Raw genomic sequence first — 9,214 nt, 5'->3', positions numbered from 1 at the left:
CTCATAGGACCATGCGAAAACGTCCAAGTAGGATCTGAGGAGCTGGATGAGACTATCTCTCTCATCTGAGGATAAAATCTGACCCGATCCTCAACTCCCTAAGCTGATCTGCGGTGCCGAAATCAACAATCTCTGTGTCTCCTATAGCAGGCGAAACCCTCTGATCAACGGGATCCGAATCAGAAACAGAAGATGAGTCATCATCTGAGTCGTGCTGTGCAATCTCATCATCAATATCAAAAATCTGTGATGTGGGTGAAGATGGTGCAGATAAATCAATATCACAAGAGACAGGCAGATACTCAAAAATGCTCAAATCCATAGATGAAACATCGGAAACAATGTCAGAACGGGAGACGAACCCCGACAGAACGTCAAATGAAAGAGGTGGGTCCACAAAGTCAGACGCTCCCTCAACAATGCCAACATGGCTATCAATCAAATCATCAAAAACTATAAGGTCCTCAGCAGACTCCAGAGCAAGGGCAGTCAGGCTCTCCTCGGCAAGCTCGATGACGAATACCCCGAAGAGATCAAATGATGAAGCAAGCCCAGGATGAACTCTCTCCTCGATCGGGCTCAGGCTCAGGGCAAGCATCTCGTCGTTGTACTCGTCGCGTGGGGCGGCTCCGTCCACTACGTCCCCAACCTCAGCAAAGGTCCCATGCTCATCGGTCTCGTCTGGGAAGCAAAGCGTCATAAGGCTAGTGCGATCTGGAGAGGAAGGGGTGATCAACACAGAAGTCGAAGAGCCAGGGGCTCCGTCTCTCAATCGTAACTGCTGGACAAGGCGCTGAAGCTCGGCCTCCTGGGTGGTGCTAAGTCCTCCGACGATCCCGTCAAATGGTGCGTGCGGCTCCGATGCCCTCACAAAGTAATCTGCTAAGCTCCTGGTGTATGGGCGAAGAGGATAGTAGAAAGGTGTGTGGGTCAGTCGAGCCCTCACTCTCTCCTTGCGCAAACGCGCCATGTAGAGATAATCGGCCTCAGTGGGGATGAACCCGAGCCCAAATGGTACGTCATGATCAGGAATAGTGATGAACTCGCTCGGTCCATGCTGACGTCGACCCAACCCCATGCCGGGTAGATAAGACATGCTCCGCATAATATCGAGCACCACTGTGCTCCCATGCTGGTCAAAGGACATGGCTACGAAATCTCGGCAGAAATCCTCCATCTCCACAGTCTGCACCTCATCGAAGGTGAATCCAGTTAGAAAAAGATCGTCATCAGTGTGACTAATCTCGAGCACAGGCTCGGCAGCAATGAACATGTCTCCCACAGACTACACCACGACAACCTGACCATCGTGAATAAACTTCACCTTCTGATGAAGGGAAGAAGGAATGGCCCCGGCTCGGTGGATCCATGGTCGGCCCAAAAGCAGGTTAAAGGATGTAGGAATCCTCAAAACCTGGAATATAGCGACAAAAGCGGCCGGACCGATCAGCAACTCGATCTCCAATGTACCCATGACCTCCCTCCGAGTACTGTCATATGCGCGAACGGTCTGAGTAGAGGGACCAAAATCAGAAGGAGCGTATCCAAGGGCGATGGCAGTGGCAAGAGGACATACGTTCAGGGCCGAGCCATTGTCCAAGAGGACAAATGGGACTCGGCGGCCTGAACAACCAACAGATATGTAGAGCGGGCGAGTGTGGCCTGAACCCTTTGGTGGCAAGTCATCATCGGAAAAGACGATACAAGTGGCTCTGCCAGCCATCATCATATGAATGAGTCCCTCGGGAGTGGTCGTGGTATCAACTCTGATCTGGCTCAGAGCTCGAGTCAGTGCATCCCGATGAGTACTAGAGGATGCTAAAAGGCTCCAGATAGAAATACGAGCCTGAGTGCTCTGCAACTGCCTCAAAATCTCGTCATCCTCTGCTCTGACCTCCTCCTGGGAAGCAGATGTACCCTCAACTGGCCTAGCTGCCGCGGGAGGTGGCTATCTCACTACTCTACCCCCTCGGAGGATATACTGAACGTCCAGAGTCTGAGGATCATCACTGTGTGGAGCCTGAACCTCCTCAACATCTGGGATCATAATGTACGGCGCCTGAACGCTATAGCGTGTGAATGTCAGAGGCTCGGAAGTGGCCGCCTGTACAGATGCTGCCTCAGGAACTAATCGAAATGGAGCGGGCATCTGTGGCTCTAGAGTCACCCCACTCGTATCGTAAATCCCAGCTGGCATGATAGGCTCTGGGTCTGGATCATCCCAACTCAACATATGGACATGATCATCAGTCTCATCGAAGTCCAAGAAATGAATACCACCGGCTGGTGGAGGAACTGCATGTGTGGTGTGGGTCGGCAACGGGTTTATGGTCACACTCGGCTGACCCAAGTGTACCAAACCCTGGTCTATCAGATCCTGAATAGCGTGCCTCAGAGCGGTGCATCGATCAGTCTCATGTCCAAGCCCCTGATGATAATCACAGTGTAAGTCCATCCTAAACTGAGCTGGAATCGGCTGAGGTAGTGGTCGAGGAGTGAGAGCGGTCAACAAACCGGCCTCTGTGAGCTTCCGAAGAGCTTGGCTCAACGGCATGCCTATCTGCGAAAACTGTCTCTGCGTCCTCAAAGCAAAAGGTGCAGAGGTTTGCTGAGCTCGAGGCCTAGGGTATGAAGGTGCGGGCCTCGGAGTGAACTGTGCAGCGTAGCATGGCTGTCCAGTGGCCGTGTATGAAACAGGAGGCCTCTCAATGCCCTGAGTGGCATAGTAAGATAGAGGCAATGGCTGAGCCGGATATGTCTGATCAAAAGCCGGACGAGGTGCCCGTGGCATGTACTGATGAGATGCATAGGAAGAATGAGGCTCGGAGAACTGTGGGGTCAGCTGATGGAGTCTGAGAGGCCTCTGACTGGATGAACTGATAGCACTAACATCTGTCGGCCTCGGTCCCACGAATGGCTTCTTCCCCTTAACATCACTAGGGGAAGAATCTGCCCATAAACCTCTCGAGATGCCGTCCTCGACATCATACAGAGCCATAACCAGAGACCCAAAATCTGCGAACGGGACCCCGACCACATGTCTGGCGATCCTCGGTTGTAGGCTCCTCAAAACCATCTGAATCTGGTCTCTCTCTGATGGTCTATCCACTATCTCAGCTATCTTCCCACGCCAGCGGGAAATGAAAGAAGAAACGGACTCCTCTGTCCTCTGCCTCAGAGCCTCGAGCTCTCTCCTCGATACGTCTACAACAATGTTAAACGAAAACTGTCGTAGGAACTCCTGGGCCAAGTCATCCCATGTACGGCGTCTCGAGGACTCTAGAGACGCAAACCAGTGCTGAGCCGCCCCACTCAGAGATAGGGGGAAAAGAGTGATCATCTGAGGCTCGTCCAGTCCATGAGCCCTCATCACGGTGCTATAAAGTCTGAGGTGGAGGCGCGGACAACCAACACCAGTGTACCTCTCAATATCTGGCATCCTGAACTTAGCCGGCAAGCTGGCTACCGGCATACCCCCAAAATCATCCCAAACAACTGATCCATCTGACACTCTCATCTGCCTCATACACTGCTCGATGCGGTCCATGCGCGCATGCGTGTCATCAGCGACAACGGCCTGGGCGACTACAGGTGGAGCGATCTCAGAATGCCCGTGTAATACATATGGTGATGCCTGATGCACTGAAGGAACGGGTGGGGGTGGTGGAGGGGGATGTGAGTCATATGGCGTCTCATCCTGAACTGTCGGTGGTCTAACCTGCTGACCACCGATCTCCTGCCTGAGGCTAGCCAAAGCCTCCTGGATAGAAGCCATGGCAGCCGTGAACTGATCGACCGTGACGACCTGCTGATCCATATCTGGTGTATCTGAAACCCGAACTAATCTGCCCTCTACTCTGATCCACGAAACTATACCCAGACTGAGAGTAAAAATCCTGATCCTGAAAGTACTCCTCCTCTACTCTGATCCACAAAGGTATATCAAGACGAGGAACAAAGGTCCGATCCTACAAAGCACGAAGAACGGAATAAGGATATGGCTCGGGGAATGTATAGAAGATAAGATAATCTGAACGGGAACAAGCAAAGCATCCAAGTGAAGATGAGCGGTCCGACCGTACTCAAACTCGTCCTGATCTCAGTGCACTCTCAACTGGAGACTAAACAGAGGGAAAAATCGGATCCAAAACTGCGGCTATAGAGGCACGGAAAGCCCTCAAATGCACCCACGTGTAGGGAGGGACTCCTAATCGAATGATCTACGGCTCAACCTACGAGGTGAAGGTGGCTCTAAATGGATAGGGATGGACTTTAAAATATCCCTAGCAGAAGCGATCATACCCTCCGACGGTACGCAACCCTCTGCACGTCTCCGAAGAGACGGGGCGCTTCCATGCAAGGTGGTCATCACCTCCACACATGCACTACCTTGCATCCCAGGGGGTTTCCTATGGTGAAACCTCTCAAACTCTCAACACTCAATAGCCAACTAGAGTGCACAGTGATGGTGTGGGTGCATCCGAAACCTTAAGAAGCTAAAGCAGGATATGAAACACACTGGCCACACAAATATCCATGAAACCTAGCTCGGGGCTATACAAGTCTTCAATGATCGGACTCCAATCGACATCAAAGTGTCGCTCTCCTCCAAAATGCTCCCGTACATCGATATAGCCCGTCGCTAGACCCTACTCCTAATCTCTGGCTCGGTCAGATAGCAAACACACAGAAGGCCTCACACTTGCAATAGTGAGAGCCGAGATGAAAGGAATGACCGAAACCAAGAGAATTGGAGATAGGGGGATAGAAGTGCGACCCACATAGGCAAACGACATGCAATCATGCAGAAGGAGAGCAGTCATGCATCATATAGTCAAGCAGAGTACAGGATATATCACTCATGCACACATACAAGCTATGAGAATCAGGATGAATAGTGATAAGAATACCATGCTCAAAGACGATCAAGATGATATATAAGCCAGAGAATCGACATGTCAAATCAAACCAACAACGAATCCATACATGCAAGGTGATCAGAATAATCATGGCAAATATCAGAATCACTATGCCAAGCGAAATAAGATAGGCAATCAATACAATCAGCATGTCAATATCTCAAACGAATATGGCAATGAAGTAAAGAGAAAATCAAAATCCTCAATCAAGATAATCAATCTCATAATCAGCATGTCAAATATCTCATACAAATATATCAATGAAGCATGAAGAAACTGGCTATATTAGAATCCCCAATCAAAATAATCAACCAACATGATCAACATGCCAATGTCCCAAGTGAAAACTCGGGAACTCTCAAAGTGCAATCAAGAAGTGAGTACCCACTGATAGACTCATCAAATGTCATGTTTGCTTCATCTTAAGTTCAAGCTTGACCCTCTAAACAAATCCCCAGTGGAGTCGCCATTTTGTGGACCCCGCATTTCGGCTCAATGCATTTCCCACTCGAATGACGAGCTCGATTTTTATTTGAAAAATGATTTTTATTGATTATTTGAAAATGACTTGGAGTCGCCACTTATTTTTGTTTTATTTTTAAAGGGTAAACAAAATAAGAAAGAAAAACCCTAAGTGTGACTCCTTGTTTTGGAAAAGGTGGTCTATGAAAAACCGGATCGGGTTCGGGGGTCAGGTTACTTATCGGGAAGGTACGGTAAAGACCGTAGCACCCCTCTAAGTCCCTAAAGTCGGGTCTCTACTAATGAGATGAAGCTGACATGGCAATCAATAAGAAAATCAATGAATACTCGAATCAATCATGCACATATGAGAAACAAAGCATGTATAAAGAATGAGCAAAATATGAATAGATGCGTACCTGGGCGGCAATCACGAATGCACTATCATGAAACATGGTTAGTGAACAATGAACATATATAATTAAGCGCATATCAAGGAATAGAATAAATCAATCATGCATGACAAATAAATCAATCAATCAATCATGGAATCTCATATGTAGGGCCCCCACCAAAGCCCGTTTATCTTTGCATGAATCGATTCCATAAATTCCATCACTAGGAATTACAAAATTTGATTCTTGCTTATTTTAAAACAGTTAAAAAACAAGGGAGATGAAAATTGCATGCCCAAAGGAAAAATGGCATCAATATTTGATTAAAAATGAGGCTTTTAAAACCTAAAATCTCTAAAGATGGAAGATGGGGAAGTAGAGGTTATTTGAGAAATTGGAATTTGGAAAATCATTTAAAAATGGGATTTAGAAAAAAATTACTTAAAAAAATGAGATTTGAAAAACTATTTTTAAAATCAAAGAGGAAGAAAATGAAGGTGACACGTGGCCTCAATGAAGCCATGCAAACCAAAACCGGAGTGGGATTTTAAACTTAAGGTATCTTGATTCTCTTTTCTCTTGCTTCTCTTGCTCTTCACCTCATGGAAAAGATCCAGAGAGAGAGAGAGTAAAGATCGAAAGGGAGCTCTGAACTATATTATATTCCTTGAGTCCGGCGTAAATCATCATTCTTTCACCGGTACATATTCCCGTGATGCACATAGATGTGAGCAGCCCCTCATGAGTATATGCGATTCCCAGGCCCAAGACACTCTCCGTTGATCTTGCTTGAATGCACTCCAATCTCTCTTCCTAATAGTGGGTATCGGACCCATGCATGCAGGAAAGCCTTGATGATCTTGCAAGCTCCACAGTTTCAACTTGCATCTGGATCACCAACTCTCTAGCCGATGTACACTAGCAAAGGGTTCAAGCATTGTGCTTTTAGTTTTAGAAAACATATCATTCTGCCCACGAGCCTTGGGCATGACATTTATACTTTATGTTGGGGAAACGATGCTACTGAACACTGGCCCACTTCAACACAAAGTCATACACGGCATCCCTGATGTAAGCTGGAGATCATCACTGAACCAAACTGTTTCAATCTCGGCATGGGGCGAGGTCATCACTTCTTCTTAAAACTTGCTAGTGTCATTATAATGGCTAGCACGCTACTGCTTGACTGCACCGGTTGAAGGTTGGATTACCTTGGCCGTTAAGACACTAGAGTGAAGCTCTAATGATACCGCCCATGAGCATCAAACGCGTCAGTCCTATTCACTCGTTGCTTTGCATTGTTCAATTTCATCAACACCAAAAAGCTCGCGATTAATGGATTGTGTGCAACACTCAACATCATTGTTTGCATTGGTGGCTTCACAAAAGGTAACGTGTGAATCTTGCTCACTGCAGCTACCATGATTTATTCTTTTCTCCCAGATGATAATTTCACCCTTCTCATACTTCTTTCCTATCAAAGGAGTTTGACAATCTCTTCAATCTTGCTCTGTTCCTCTTGGAGATACTCTTAGGGCACTGCTACGTGACTCCATGATTTCCAGTTTGGCGGCGACGTTTGCAACAGACCCCTTTATGACATTATTCAGGTACACCCTCGGTATTTTCCCTATAAGCTGAGTGACATCTTCAGTAATGTTGAGGCCTCCAACGTCGGTTCGGAGTTTTAACCGACACTGCCTTACACACAACTGAGAAAAGGACCTTCCCATGCTGATGGTTCTTCAAATTCAGAGACAACGGGTTGACCCGTAATTGTTGGCTGACCCAACTTCCTGTACGAACCTTGGAGTTGCAGAAAATAGTCGACGGAGTCAAACGTGGCAATGAAGGTATCACTACTCCTAAAAAGCACTACCTCTGTGTTATTCCCTTCACAATGAACCACTGCCCCCCAGAAAATCTCGTCTGCTACTTTGCTTCCCTTCCTCAAACACTGATAAGAAAACTGATGCACTCTGGGAGGGTACTAGGAACAGGGGAAAACGGCGAAAAACAGAGCACAATGGGAATGGATAAAACGAACTCATACAAGCCACATCTCATGTTTGAAATAATGGGCTCAGATGATGGTGAGTGAAGGCAAATGAGCATTCAACAAGGATCAAAGCATGATTACAGATATATCATGGGGGAAAAGAAATAAGGACAAACTGATCTTCAGCAAGAACCACAAAAAAAAATAAAAAAAAACATATATATGAACATACTTACTAGCAATCCCCAAAAATCTCCCAAGAATGAGTAGAAAAAGAGAAGAAAAGCATACCTGAGAGTGATTCTCTCCAACCAGATCGACAGGAACTCAGTAAAACCCTCTTCTTCTTCCTTAGCAGCCTGCTCACTGCAAAATCAGCACCCTCTCTCCAGAAACATGCTCTGTTTTTCTTAGCTTCTTCCCTCAACTCTCAAGCTCTACTATCTTCCTCTAAAGAAAACTCCCTTCTCCCTGGCAATGGAAACCTCTCCAAGCTCTCTGCTACTCTATCATCAGCCCAAAAAAAAACAGCCAAAAGCACCCCTCTCCTCTAAGCTCCCTGGTTCCTAGCTCCCTCAAATGTCTCCTCTAAGCTCTCTGGTTCTTCCCAAAATGTCTCTCACCCTTTTTCTCCCACCAAAAACCAGCTCTTCTGCCTTTCCTCTTTCCCTGCAAATCATTCCTCTCTAAAAATATCTCCAACGGCCGAGCACCCCCAGACACCTCACACAGCTGCCTCTCTCCACTACCCTGCCATGCAGCTTAACGGTTTTCAGCTTTTCTGCTGAATATCTCTCCACGTGTCAAGCTTTCATTGGCCATCAAAACCACTAACTTGATTCTTTACTAGCCAACCTGGAAGAGACACGTGGCTCCTTGAGAGCCTTCCACCTGCAAAGAAAAACTTACAGCAAATGTGGTAAAACATGAGCCCCTAAATGGGGGTCTACACGTATATATTTTTAATATATTAATAATATTAAAAATATTATAAAGAAAATTATCATTATAATTTTTATATTTTTGGTAATCAGTTAAATGAAATTTTTACATTTAATTATAAAATAATTATAATTTGTTTGTACTTTAAAATATTCCTTTTATATTTTGTTTATATGATTAGTTTTAAATATATAAATTTAGAGCATCATATTCAAATTGCCAGGTGTACTGTAAGCCTCATATGTGGGGTTCGAGTCTCCGTCAGCGCATGGAGCTTTGACCAAGTTTGACAACGAACATGTCGATTTTTTTGGGAAAAATCGGTCCTCCGACATATCGCTGACCGCTGAAACACGAAATTTCGCCAAAAATTTTCATCCCTTCTGGTATGGGCTAGAAATCAGTGCACAGATAGCCCAATTAGTCAAAAAATTTGGGCCGGTCTAGGCTTAGCCTGCTATCACCTGAACGAACTCACGTTTCTACGTTTGGGCCCG

This window comes from Vitis vinifera, chromosome 15 (genome assembly GCF_030704535.1).
Source record: "Vitis vinifera cultivar Pinot Noir 40024 chromosome 15, ASM3070453v1".
Taxonomy (NCBI): Eukaryota; Viridiplantae; Streptophyta; class Magnoliopsida; order Vitales; family Vitaceae; genus Vitis; species Vitis vinifera.
Note: the sequence above shows the minus strand (reverse complement) of the source record.